The 13534-nt window shown below is 40.3% G+C and overlaps 1 protein-coding gene across 5 annotated transcripts in view; it reads left to right on the top strand.

The window, feature by feature from the left end:
• Positions 1-13534, top strand: part of LDAH (lipid droplet associated hydrolase) — a 130424-nt gene that overhangs the window by 17485 nt on the left and 99405 nt on the right. The window lies entirely within an intron of this gene.

Here is a 13534-nt window from a genome sequence, read left to right as displayed (position 1 = left end):
CATAGTAAGTACCTTAACAGTGAAATTGGGTTTGAGTGTTAGGAACCAAATAGAATGAAAAATTGGTAAGGAACGAAGTATGGTACTTAAACATAGTATAGAATGAGTATGCCAGAAGAGGGAGCTGTTTTAAAGATTAGAAAAAAATACAGTGGGTTTATTTGAAAGCTTTTTGCTAAAATAACCAGGTATGCCATGTACTACCAGGCTTTAGGCTGTCATCTGAATGGCTAGGTAAGCACTCACTGTTTCTCTACTATATGCATAAACAAACAAACAAAAAATTAATTTTGTAAGACCATTCATGTGACAGTGAGTTATCAGTCATGTTGGTTGTTGAGGACCATAAAAATGCCTTTTACATGTGTTAGGAGGAGTGAAATAAAGGAAGTCCAGTTACAGCAGAGAATGCAAGGTTGGAGTGCAGGGGTTCTGTTCCCAGCCTTTCCACTATGGTTTTTTTATTTTTTTCAATAGATGGCCAGTCATCCTCACAACTTGTGACAAAACCAAACAAATCTTCTTCCTTCACATTTGCAACACTTAAATAATCCCAAGTCTCTAAACTAGCATTCAGTTACAGTCAGCTAACACTAAGTAAGTAACAATAAAAACACAGCTGCATAGAGTGAGACAACAAATACTGCTTCTCCTGGAATGTTTAAATTATTGGGCAGCTCCAGTCCTAGTGATTGTGTGAAATTCTTGTGCCAGGATGTGTAACATTATCTGATGTACAGCAGTAAATGCCCCAAAGGACATAATCGCATTTAAATAGTTCATGTCTTTATTAAATAAATAATTTATTTAACTTTTGATTTTGGTGCTTGGAATTAAGTAATGCTTGTAGATGCAATGAAAATTTTTAGATGAAAGTCATACAGTATAACTGCACTGGTGTTCCTACTACATAGGACTCTGGGTTACATAACTACTTGCACATTATTTTGCTTAATCCTGTATCATGTACTTTTGTCGACTTAAAGTTGAGGCTGAAAAAGCTGTTTCCTGTGTGGATGTACATTTTCCATCGTATTAATACTGTACTTTCTTTATCTTCAGTTACCTGTACTAGTGTAAGATACCAGAAGTTGCATGGGTTCTATTCCTTTGCTTATTTTGACCATACTTTCCCATGTAGAGCAGTGCTGCTGTTGTCCATCCCCAGCTGAACCAACAGAGCAGAGAAGAAGGGGAAATTTAGGTGCTTAAAAATGAAGATGTGTTAAATAACATCATCTGGTCTAGGGAATCAGCTTAAGAGTCTTCTCAAGGGAGCCAAGACTCCAACCAAACAAGGCATGTGAAGGATTATGCAGCTCAGCATGGCATCTAGTCCAGCTGGCATACTTGAGTCACATGTGGCTAATCAGCAGGAACCAAATAAGTCTCAATTTTGCATCTAGAATTCTGTCCCAAGGTAGATGTTTATATCCAAACAGCTGAGCAGGATGGCCTGTGTCTGCACAGTTACTCTATTTAAGAAAGGTTCCTCTTTTGCATAATAGCTTAGCAGGAGCATTCATCTGTGGTATTTATAATGCTTGGAAGTGAACTTAGCCCTAAAAATGTTATAGTTGAGCAGAATATTCACTGCAAAACATCCTGCCTGACTGTGAGTTAGCCATGAGAGAACGGCAGTGAATCTGCAGCCCTTTTGTGGAGGGAGAAGGAGAAACACTGGTCTTTACCTAGGGCCTTTTCTGCACGACTACATTGTAGGACTTGAAGCAACCACTTGATGCTTTGAATGTGTTACTTGTCTGCTGAACTGCTCTTCAGACTGGATCTGGGAAAGCTAGCTATTTTCCTAAAATTGTCAAGGTTGTCTTTCCCTGTGTCCTACCTGCCTGTGTTAAGACTTTGTTACCAGCATCACATAATCGAAGTCTTCCTGGGAAGCCTCTACCATTCCCTGATTTTATTAGCAGGTGAAACCTAAGTAGTAGAATCTCTCTTAGGATTTGGGCAACCTGTAAAGAGACTGGGTGTCTGGAGTGGGCTGTTCATAGAGCTCGTGCATTAAGATAGCTTTTTGAACTATCAGGTAAGATATAAAGCAGATGTTGCTGAGACTAAAGTAGTGTGGGAGTTAAACCGTGTATATTAAGACCTACCAGGCACTGGAGATCTAAAATATCAATCCTTGGAGCACTTAGAAAGTTTCTTAAGGCCAGTATTTCACAATCCAAAATGTTTGTCAACAATACTGGCATAAGGTATTCCTGTTCCCACCGCTCTGTGCCACTCCACCCCTTGGTTCTGCCAGAACAATAGTTGGAGGGATCATGCTGTGAATTAAATAAATGCATACGTTTATTCCTGGGGTCTTTTTAAAGCTGGAACAGTTCCCTGTTTGGGGTCGCAGAATGTCCCCACAGAGTTGTGCCAGTATAATTGAGGGTGGGAATGACAGTCAAGGCAGGAGGTGGGAGTTCCTTCAGCTGGACTTGCTGCAGACCTTTCTGCTGTTAAATTATGGTGTTGATCTGCAACATGCAGCACATACATGTGGGTTCACATGCTCAGTATTGAGACTTCTCTGGGAGGAGTTGGTACCCTACCAGTCACACCAGGTTGTAGTGATTCACTGAGAATGCCTCTCCCTGGAAAAAAAAATGACAGTGGGAAAGGAGCTTTCTTACTCTCCAGTAAGTGGTATATGTGACGTAAAAGCAGTCAATGAGAACAGACTACGCTGTAGAGTTAAATTTTTGTGTAGTGTGGCAATCCAGATTAAGGGGTCTATGCAGAGCAAGGTAACATGTTTTCCCCTTCATATTTTCCCCTTTCCCTATGACTATGGGGTATGAGCAGGGTGAGTTAGAACATAGCTTTCTATTTCAGTGAGACACAAACACAGCAGAACACTTTTGATTCCCATGCTTGCATGGGATACATAGACTATATTTTGTAAATTTGTACTTGAACAGGAGCAAAAGAACACAACAAATATCCCCTGAACCTATCTTCCTGATACTTTCAAAGCCACTTCATCCCTTCCAACTTTTCTAGCCATTTCTTTACCTCTAGTGTGAATATTTATTGCTTAATTATGAGATCAGTCTTATTTTTGGCTGACCATGTATTTTCTCAGATGGTAATGTGTATAAGGTTCTGTTAATTGGTGGTGTTCTTAGTGGTTAGTAATACTTTAATCTTTATGCATAGATTATTTGGTCTGTTTATTTGTCATAAACCAGGAATAATGAAATCTCAATCAAGTGCTTGAGGACTTGTCAATAGGATGTGCTGTCTCAGCTCGCACCAAGGTTCTTTGAGGACTCTCCCTTTATATTGCTGAGCAAAATAGTTTGTTTTCCTGAGAACATTATTCTTGGGGGATGGCACTAATTTGTGCCTATTTAATTTCTACTCTGAACCTCCATAAAACTTTGAGTACACTGATCAATTTTACCCTGATTTTTCTGAGAGATAGGGGACTCAAAAGCATTTAAAAAAAAAAAAAAAAAAAGAGTTTGACTAGAAGACATACATGCAGGTATGTCCCTGAAGGAAAGGTGTAAGCATGTTCTATCCCATGTTATATATTAGAAAAGTCAATTCTTAGGACACTGCTCTCCATTATTCTTGCTGCTTATGGACTACTTGTTTGTGACTAATATTATAAAATATGTTGACAGTTGTGCTTTGTTTACTGGGTCAGCCCACCAGCTTCCATTGTCTTTAGAAAAGAAAAAAAATATCTTTCATTAAAAATCTTCCTCAAGCAGAGAGGAGCCTGTATGTGAGATCTAGGCTTGAAATATGCCACTTCTGTTGAATTTCCCAGTGCTCCAGAAGTACCTCTGATGGGGGCTTGGCACAACTGAGCTTGTTAAGTTTGAGGAGGCAGAGTAATGACAGGACGGTTAAACGTCCAACTGTGCTTGACAGTATTTCCCCCCATCTGGGTGGCAGATGTGACTTACTGAAGTGACTTGCTGAAATTTCTCAATCCGCAGCCTTCTCTCAGTGTCCTCTCCCTGCTAATGAGGTGTTGTTTTCAGCATGGATCCTTCCTGCCTGGCCGCATGCAGCATAATCAGGGAAGGAAGTGATACCTCTCCTGCAGCATGCAGAGGCTGGAGTTGGGCAGAGTTATGGAAAAGTTCTGTTCTAGGGTATGAAGCTTGATTTGACTATTTTGAAAAGTATCTCTTTCTCTTCATGTGAGAAGAAATTCTCTTCGGTGGGGAAAGAAAAATTACTTAGTGAAGGACCTGCCTATGAAGGAAATCCAGTGTTTCCATGTGCATTGTGTACAAAGAATGCAGTTAAAATGTTTAAAGCTACAGCACCTATGTATAATATACTTCTCGCTTCCTGGCAGCTGCTACCAGAAGTACCTGAGCTGATATGGATTTGCATTAATATTAAATATTTTGACATTGTTATCTCTGAAAATAACAAAAAATGTCTGCTTTCAGATTCTGTTTAACACGTGGCCTCAGTTCTGTCCCAGTAGTAACTCCTGTAGATCACTGACATTATACTGGAAATAAATTTGACCTATTATGTTCAATATCTAGATTATGGAAAACACTAGAGCCAAAAGTTCAGTAAGTCATAGTTCTTGCTCTTGTTTTCTTTTTATGGGCATAGTGGAAGATTTAATCATTGTCCCAATTTCCATTCTTAAAAGCAAAACTTGGTTATCCTTGGTGGATTTAAAAACCTCCATAGGAATAAATAAATATATAGTAGCACATGCATACTGCCTTCCATCTTTAGGTTTTAGGTCTTTTATGTCTGTTGTCACATCCTACTCTTAGTAATAGAGGAGCCGACAAGGAGAGGTGTCATGTTTGACCTCGTGCTCACAACAAGGGAGGGGCTTGTTGGAAATGTGATACTCCAGGGCAGCCTTGGTTGCAGTGATCATGAGATGATTGAGTTTGAGATCCCCAGGACAGTGAGAAGAGCGTGTAGCAAGCTCACTGCCCTGGACTTCAAAAGAGCAGACTTTGGCCTCTTCAGGAGCCTGCTTAGTAAGGTTCCATGGGATATAGCCCTGGAGGGCAGGGGGGCCCAAGACTGTTGGTTGATATTCAAGGATCACCTGCTACAAGCTCAGGAGTGCTGCATCCCAACTAGAAGGAAGTGTGGCAGGAGGGCCAGGAGACCTCCTTGGATGTATAAGGAGCTGCTGAGGAAAATTCAAATGAAAAAAGAGGCTTATAAAAGGTGGAAGCAAGGACAGGCGGCCTGGGTAGAGTACAGGGATGTTGTCCGGGAAGCTGGGGACCAGGTTAGGAAGGCTAAGGCCCAGTTAGAATTAAACTTGGCTAGGGATGTGAAAGATAACAGGAAGGGATTCTATAGGTACGTAGCGAATAAAAGACAGACTAGGGACAACATAGGCCCCTTCCGTAACCTATCAGGAGAACAGGCCACCCTGGATTCAGAGAAGCCTGAGGTTCTTAATGACTTCTTTACCTAAGTCTTCACTGGCAATGGCTCTGACCTCACCACCCAAGTCTTGGAAGGCATACGCAGGGACTGTGAGAATGAAGACCTTGGGCCCACTGTAGGAGGGGATGTGGTTTGAGACCATCTTAAGAACCTGAATGTGCACAAGTCCATGGGACCTGATGAAATCCATCCGCGGGTCCTGAAGGAGCTGGCAAATGAAGTTGCTAAGCCACTGGCCATCATATTTGAAAAATCATGGCAGTCAGGTGAAGTTCCCAACAACTGGAAAAAGGGAAATATAACCCCCATTTTCAAGAAGGGGAAAATGGAAGACCTGGGGAATTACAGACCAGTCAGTCTCACCTCTGTGCCTGGTAAAATCTTGGAGCACATTCTCCTGGAAGGCATGCTAAGGCACATGAAAAACAACAAGGTGCTTGGTGACAGCCAGCACGGCTTCACTAAGGGGAAATCCTGCCTGACCAATTTGGTGGCCTTCTATGATGGGGCTATGGAACGGATGCACAGTGGCAGAGCAGCTGACATAATCTGCCCGGCCTTGTGCAAAGCATTCTGCACTGTTCCACATGACATCCTTGTCTCTAAACTGGGGAGACACCAGTTTAATAGATGGATCACCCAGTGGATAAAGAGCTGGCTGGATGGCCACATGCAAAGAGTTGTGGTCAATGGCTCAATGTCCATCTGGAGACCAGTAATGAGTGGTCTCATTCCCTCACAGATCAGTGTTGGGACCAGTCTTGTTCAACCTCTTTGTTATTGACATGGACAATGGGATGGAGTACGCCCTCAGCAAATTTGCCAGTGGCACCAAACTGTGTGTTTTGGTTGATACGCTGGAGGGAAGGGATGCCATCCAGTGGGACCTTGACACGCTTGTGAGGTGGGCTGATGCCAACCTTATGAAGTTCAACCATGACAAGTGCAAGGTCCTACACATGGGTCGGAGCAATCCCAGGCACAGCTACAGACTGGGCAAAGAAGAGATTCAGAGCAGCCCTGCAGAGAAGGACTTGGAGGTGCTGGTCGATGAGAAAATGAACATGGGCCAGCAGCGTGCGCTCGCAGCCCAGAAAGCCAACCGTATCCTGGGCTGCATCAAAAGGAGCGTGACCAGCAGGTCGAAGGAGGTGATCCTGCCCCTCTACTCTGCTCTCCTGAGACCTCACTTGGAGTATTGTGTGCAGTTCTGGTGTCCTCAACATAAAAAGGACATGGAACTGCTGGAACAAGTCCAGAGGAGGGCCACGAGGATGATCAGGGGACTGGAGCACCTCCCGTATGAAGACAGGCTGAGAAAGTTGGGGCTGTTCAGAAGGAGAAGAGAAGGCTGTATGGATACTTCATAGCAGCCTTCCAGTATCTGAAGGGGGTCTTTAAGGATGCTGGGGAGGGACTCTTTATTAGGGACTGTAGTGATAGGACAAGGGGTAATGGGTTAAAACTTAAACAGGGTAAGTTAAGATTGGATATAAGGAGGAAATTCTTTCCTGTTAGGGTGGTGAGGCACTGGAATGGGTTGCCCAGGGAGGTTGTGAGTGCTCCATCCCTGTCAGTGTTCAAGGCCAGGTTGGACAGAGCCTTGGGTGACATGGTTTAGTGTGAGGTGTCCCTGCCTGTGACGGGGGGGGTTGGAACTAGATGATCTTAAACTCCTTTCCAACTCTAACTATTCTATGATTCTGTGTTCTCCGTTGCTGTTTGTGTCCCATATGTCATTTTATTCTAAAATCTAAAAAAAAAACGGCAAACCCAAAAACCTAACAACCCCAAAGCCCGCAAACCTATGTTTTTTTTTGTAACTCCGACCAGTGGTACAGCACATGGAAATCTTGGATATAAATTTGAAGACTTACTTTCTGGTGTCTTGTGATTGAATTGTTTGTTTCCTGCTTGTATGTTATTCAGAAATGATCAAATCTGCAGAGCTGTTTATCTGCACAAAACAAATAATTTGTGGTTATCTTGGTTTTCAGTTGTTTGTCTTTTTTCCTGCTAATGTTGTCTGATTAGGCGTGCGCTGTTGTTCAGACGTTTCATAGGCTTTCTTTTGAACCCACTTGACATCAAGTCTCATGTTCCTTTGCGCAGTTCCTTCGTTTTCCCCCTTTCTTTCAAATGGAGGTGTGTTTTTTTCTGGTCCAATTCTGCTTTAGACCCTAAAGCCAGCTAAAAAAATTCCCACTGGGGTTTCAAAACACAGCTCAGAGCTCGGTGCAACCTCTCTGCCAGCATCAGTTGTAGAATGGATTTGATCAGACAGACCAACCACACCTGGGGTGTTAAAAGTAGTTAAATATGTCTTCATCTGCTTAAGCAGATGTTTAAGAGACCGTGTATGTGTGTACTAGGACACCTCATTAAATGTGTTCATTTGTCGTTTGCTTTGAAGAAAATGGAGCAAACATTATTTAATTGTAAGCACTAGGAAATCCTGGTTTCAACCTTTAAAAAAATGCGAAAAAGAAGCTATTCCATTATGAACTCAGTTTTTTTCAGTTTTAAATCTCAATCTTAACTCTCTTCCAAAACCATTAGTTTACAGACATCTTAAAAAAAAAAAAAATTAAAGGTTTTTTGTTTTATTTAAGTACCTGTTTTGCCTGGTTGAGATATTAGAGGTAACTATTGGAATATATCTGTGGACTTTATAACTCTTGCACTGTCACTTACAAAGTCCACTAGGTTTGCAGTGGTGAAAGCAGGATTTCAGACTTCGTATCTTACCTGCCTGGGCAGATGCTGTTAATCATTCATATGGCAAAAAAAGCATGTATTGTCGCAGTTTGTAGTAGGGAATTTTATTCACTTCACGCTTCTGGCATAATTGTCACTTGGACCAGCTGCATTACATTAATTTGGGTTTATTAGACTGTCATAGGATTTCTTTAGAGGTAAATGAACGCGCATTTGTCCTAAAGGTGGAGCAGTGTTAGAGAACAGACGAGATTATTTGCTTTGCAAACTGCGTATAAAGAATGTGTATTATAAAATCCTATATATAAAGTTTCATATCTGTATCAAACTAAAAACTGAATATGGGAAAGTATAGGGGAAAAAATGTGAAATGTTCTTGAAAAAACCTCTCTAATAAGCTGTGTTACAGGCACCTGGCTGAATCCTTCTGAGAGTCCTTATTTTCACAAGCCAAGGAAATATATGAAGGTGTTTTCCAGCCAAATCCATGATTCCAGAGTCAGAGGATCAAACAGTTTTCACATGTGTTTCTATATAATGTTCTTGTAATTGTTTGTTCTTTGGCTGATGCTGCTCCTCTGGTGTATGGACTGTAAATGGAGTACAGGACAAAGAATGCTAGTCCTCTAGACGTGCAAACAGGTGAAAGCTTAATTGTTGTGAGTTTATGATGATAATTCAAATGTTATTTGACAAGTTTTATATGAAGTCCCTTAACCCTACATGTCAGAGAAACCTGTGTGTATTTCCTTTTAAGGCCTGATCATCAGCCATGGTGTCATTTTCTGCAGTTTTCTCCCAAGTGTGAGAACATCATTGTGTTTCTTACATGCTCCATTTAAATCCTTTTGACATCTGCGTGGGCTGCTTTCCATTCATTAACATAGGGGAGTTGCATCTTCTTCCATGGTGGCTGGTCAGATGCCAAAGGCAGATTAAGTTTCCTTGAGCGAGGAACTTGTCATTTGGGCTCTTCGAGCTGGAACGGGAAGCTTTGGCAGCTCTGTGAAGAGGCAGTGAGAATCATTGCCACAAAAATGTTTTTTGTGTGGTCCTGCTGTGTGCCTTTGGATTTCACATTTGATTTATGGCTGCTCAGTTGTTTTGGTTTTTAAAAAATAAAAGTCTGCATTTGGTTTTGTTGCAGGAGATTATCATGTAAATGTTGCAGCATACATGCTTAATTCTGAAACTGTGGATTACTTCTAAAATTAAACTCATGGTAATTGCTGGCATATTCTTCAGTTCCTCAAAAGTTCTCTGTAAACCCACTGTTGGCTGTGTATTCCCCTTCTGTTCATGTAGCTGCCTTTATTTATTGTCCTGCTGAGGTCCCAGAGCAGAGAGCAACTGCTAGAGAAGTGCATGAAGCACCACAGCTGAATGCCAGCTACTACTCTCATGGATGGTCAGACTCCTGGAGACACAACTGAAATCACTGGGAACGTCTCGCAGGATGGTGCACAGAACCCAAAAGCTTGTTTCCAAACAAGGTGCAAGAAACCTCATGGCTGTTTGGGATGATTTAGCTTCATGCTCCTGAGCTTCACTCCACACCACTCTTGGTGGTTGCTGTAGACTGCCTAAATAAATCCTTTTCAATTTAAATACCCCTCCCCAAACTGCTAAGAGTTGGTTTTGTTTTATTTTTGTTTTCAATTGTTTTTGTCTCAGTTTCATTTGAGTAAGCTGTATGTATTTTCAGCCTGCTCTTTTCTGGACAGACGGCTTTTCTTGTATGTTTTGGTGTATATCTTTGTTCCGAACTTGAAGCATTTTGCTGTTGTGGTTACATTGTACATTCCTCAGTAAGTCTGGGAATTACTTTTGCAAAGTGTTATCTAATGTTAGTGTTAATTATAGTTTATATCTTACATTAATAGTTTCTGTTGCAGAAGAATTCAAAATGCTTGACCATTTGAAAGCCACAAAAGTTGTCACAGCTTTTGGGGAGTAGCTATGGGCTGTGACTTTCTAAATGAGCATTTTATTTGTTGTTTTGCATTCAGAATTAAGAGAATTGAAGTGCACTGTATGTAAGTTTAAACTTCCCAAGTCTAAACTTTTTTGTAAGTGCAGCATCTCAAATACTAGCATGTATTTCATTTTAAGACAGGCCAAGTTTGACTTTATAATACATTGTATAGGAAATTATGTGAAATCAGGGTAAAAGTTAGTCTTTAGCAGTGATATCCTGGGCAGATACTTAGTTTGTACGAATTGTTTTCTCACCATTTTAGATGCCTTCATAGTAAGGAAGCGGTTGGGATATAAAATATTGTTTTGATGGAAAAAGCATTAACAAGAAAGTATTTGAAAGTTTTCATGTTTTTAACTATGTGGATGATTAAAGAGTAATAGCTCCAGTTCTCGAAAGACTGTATCTGTAGTATATAGAAGTGGTGAATATTTGCCTCCCAGTATAGCTCAAAGTTACTTCTCTGCCCAGTCAGTTTTTCTGTACCATTTTGCTTTAGCTGTGGGTGGGAGAGATTGGAAAAGGAAGAAGTGGATTTTCATCTTCAAATTAAAGATGGAAGTACTCTGAGCTTAATGTAGAATAACTGAAATGTTGTGTGTTGCATGTTTTACAGCGAAGGTGGCAGGCATGCTTTGGCTACTGAAACTTATGAGTACACCAAATAAAGCATCAGTGCTGTATTTGAAGTCACTGTGAAAGCTGCCCATTTGACACACTCTTCCCATGATATGCTTAGAAGTCTTTTGCAAATTAAGCTAATATGCAGTGTGTTGTAGTTTTGTGTCTGTCTCTTGTGGCACCATTTACAGCTACTGTTTAAGAGTTCTGAAACAACATAAACACTGTGGAAAATTAAGCACAGTTGAGAGGAACTGCTTAAGATGGGCTCTTTGGTTCAAATGACTGCAATCTGAGATTTGCTGGCGTGCCTGAATGATTCAGGTGCCCTGAGGTGTCTGAGGATTGATGTGGTATTCAAATAACTGGAGTAATGACTTTCAAATCATGGAGGTTAACATTGTGAAAAAGAATGAAAGAACATGGGCAGTTTTGGTTTGATGTATTAGGAAGTCCTTAGAATGCCCAAATGAGCACTACTGGGTGCCTTCTTGATGAACCTGGTAGTTCTCTTTCTATAAAATAAAATAGTTTAGTTGAACAGCATTTCAACTGCGGTAGATGAGACCAAAATATTGTTGGCCACAGACTGGTGTATTTATTAAGCCCTGGTTATTTCCATTAGCAGTTACGCTAACTCTGTTGTATGAAAAAAAAAAAAATCTTTATCTGTTCAAGTTTTTTGTTTGTTCCCCTTAAAGTATTTTGAAGTGAGCGACTAAAGTAGAAACATATAAAATGTCTGACTTTGCAGAGCTATATTAGGAGATAAAACATTCTCCACTTATAAATATTGTAGATGCAGGCTTTCAAGAGCAGGGACTATTAATCTGCATTTACTTAGGTCAATGAGAATCTGGAATAACTCTGAAATTGAAAGTCCAATAAAGAATAAATGTATGGCTGCTTCACATACGGTGATATCTCTGTAGAAATCTTTGCTGTTAAAATCATTGATTTTCCCTTCCATTTGTGCCAGCGGTTCTCATTCATACCCCTTCAAGGCATCTTAAAGTATCAGTAGCAGCTCTAACAGCTGACCCCTCAGAATGGCTTTTATCATTAGCAGATGCTTATGAAGAGCAGGGAAAGGGGTTTCTTTTGTATTTATAGATTTCAATTTTATCTGCTTAAATACACATCACATTTATTACAGGATAAAAATCCCCTTTCCCTCAAGAAAGTAATGAGTGTCTTGAGCTTTGTATAGTACTAGATGCAAAGTCTCACTGTTCTTAAGCAGTTCTTGCTTCACTGCTCTTCAGCTGATGACTGAATCCTGAGAATATTTACATGTTCGGTTCACCTGGCTGATGATGGGACAGAACACTGAAATGTCTAAGACAGCTCTTGCCATTTCTCCCACCTTCCTTGTTTTGCATTATTAAAGGAGAGAAAATATTAAAGAAAAAAGGCTGGGTTTGAGATTAAGTTAGCGATTCCTTGATCTCAGAACACCTAATTGCGTTATGTTCCTGGAATAAGCATAGTGCCAAAACATTATGATCATTTGTACTACAAAAGACACACTTTGTTTTGGATTGCTGCTACTTTCATCTTCAACCTTGCTGAAAGACAAGTTTCCTTTATGTAACATCAATCCAAGGAGCTTGACAGATGATGTTTAGATTTTATTTTATTGTCTCTGGGGCCCTCTGTATTACATATTTTTGATGCAGTCATGTGGAGGTGTGACCCCTGTGAATTTTAAGTTGTTTTTCTGGAAATCAGCTTGCAAAAATTTGGTCATGCATTTTGGAGTTTATATATACAACAACTTACTGTGGGGTTTGGGTTTTGGTGTCTTGGTTGGGTTGGTTGGTTGTTTTTCTCCTTTCTCTCTCCCCCCAGTCTGTGTACTCCAGTAAAAATAAAGTTGTGGTTTTATTAATTACAATAAGATATTTTATTTATTGCAGTAATCAGATCAGTAATATTATTAAGATTTAAAAACCATCAGAGATACTTTTTCTGTGTAAGTGAAGGATGAAGTATGAATGATATGTTAGCTAGAGTGGAAAGCTTCCCTCTTCTGCCCACGTCATCCCTGGTTGAGCCATGGCACCAGCTCCTTCTCACATGTCAGTGCTGGCAGTGGCTTTGGGTGCCCGGTGCACTGCTGCTCCATGGTGAGGTGTAGGCTGTGTTCAGAAGCCCTGGGCTGAGCGAATACCTCTTGGGAGAGCAATGAACTTACTGTGTGTTCTCTGGAGAGCAAAAGGGTTGAAATAAAAGAAGGCAAAATGAAAATGTCCACTGCAGAAAAGGAGAAGTGGAATAAATCTAATTAATATCTCTCCACACAATTTCTACAATACTGATTTGATTACAGCTCTGATTCTTCTCTGTCACTATTGATACTTACACAGCTCAGCCTCTGTGATTACAATTGGACTCATATAAAGGAGTTTACACAATTTTACTGTTTGGGGTTTTTTCTCTCATACCCTTTCAGCAATGTATTTGTGTTATTTTTGGAATGTGAATGCCTTTTTACATGATGTGTTTTTACACACCTTTTTCTGTTCATGATATCCAAATGAAGAATTGCCTAGTATGTGAGTGAAAAACATGTAACTGAATGAACCTAACCATGATAGGTAGCTTTCCAGGTGTCTAAATGATTAAAAAATATCAGTGGAACTACTATGGAAAATGAATAAATTGAGAGAAGTTATATGTTTTTATGTCTTTGTGGAATTTTTATTCATCCTGTAGGAACTGGAAAACAAAATCTGCTTTCTCTTCATATGGATTTACTCTCCAACTGAAGTCACTGCTGTTACCCAAACAAGAAAGTAT

This window comes from Lathamus discolor, chromosome 5, assembly GCF_037157495.1.
Source record: "Lathamus discolor isolate bLatDis1 chromosome 5, bLatDis1.hap1, whole genome shotgun sequence".
Classification (NCBI taxonomy): Eukaryota; Metazoa; Chordata; class Aves; order Psittaciformes; family Psittacidae; genus Lathamus; species Lathamus discolor.
This window is presented reverse-complemented; position numbering and strand designations above follow the sequence as displayed.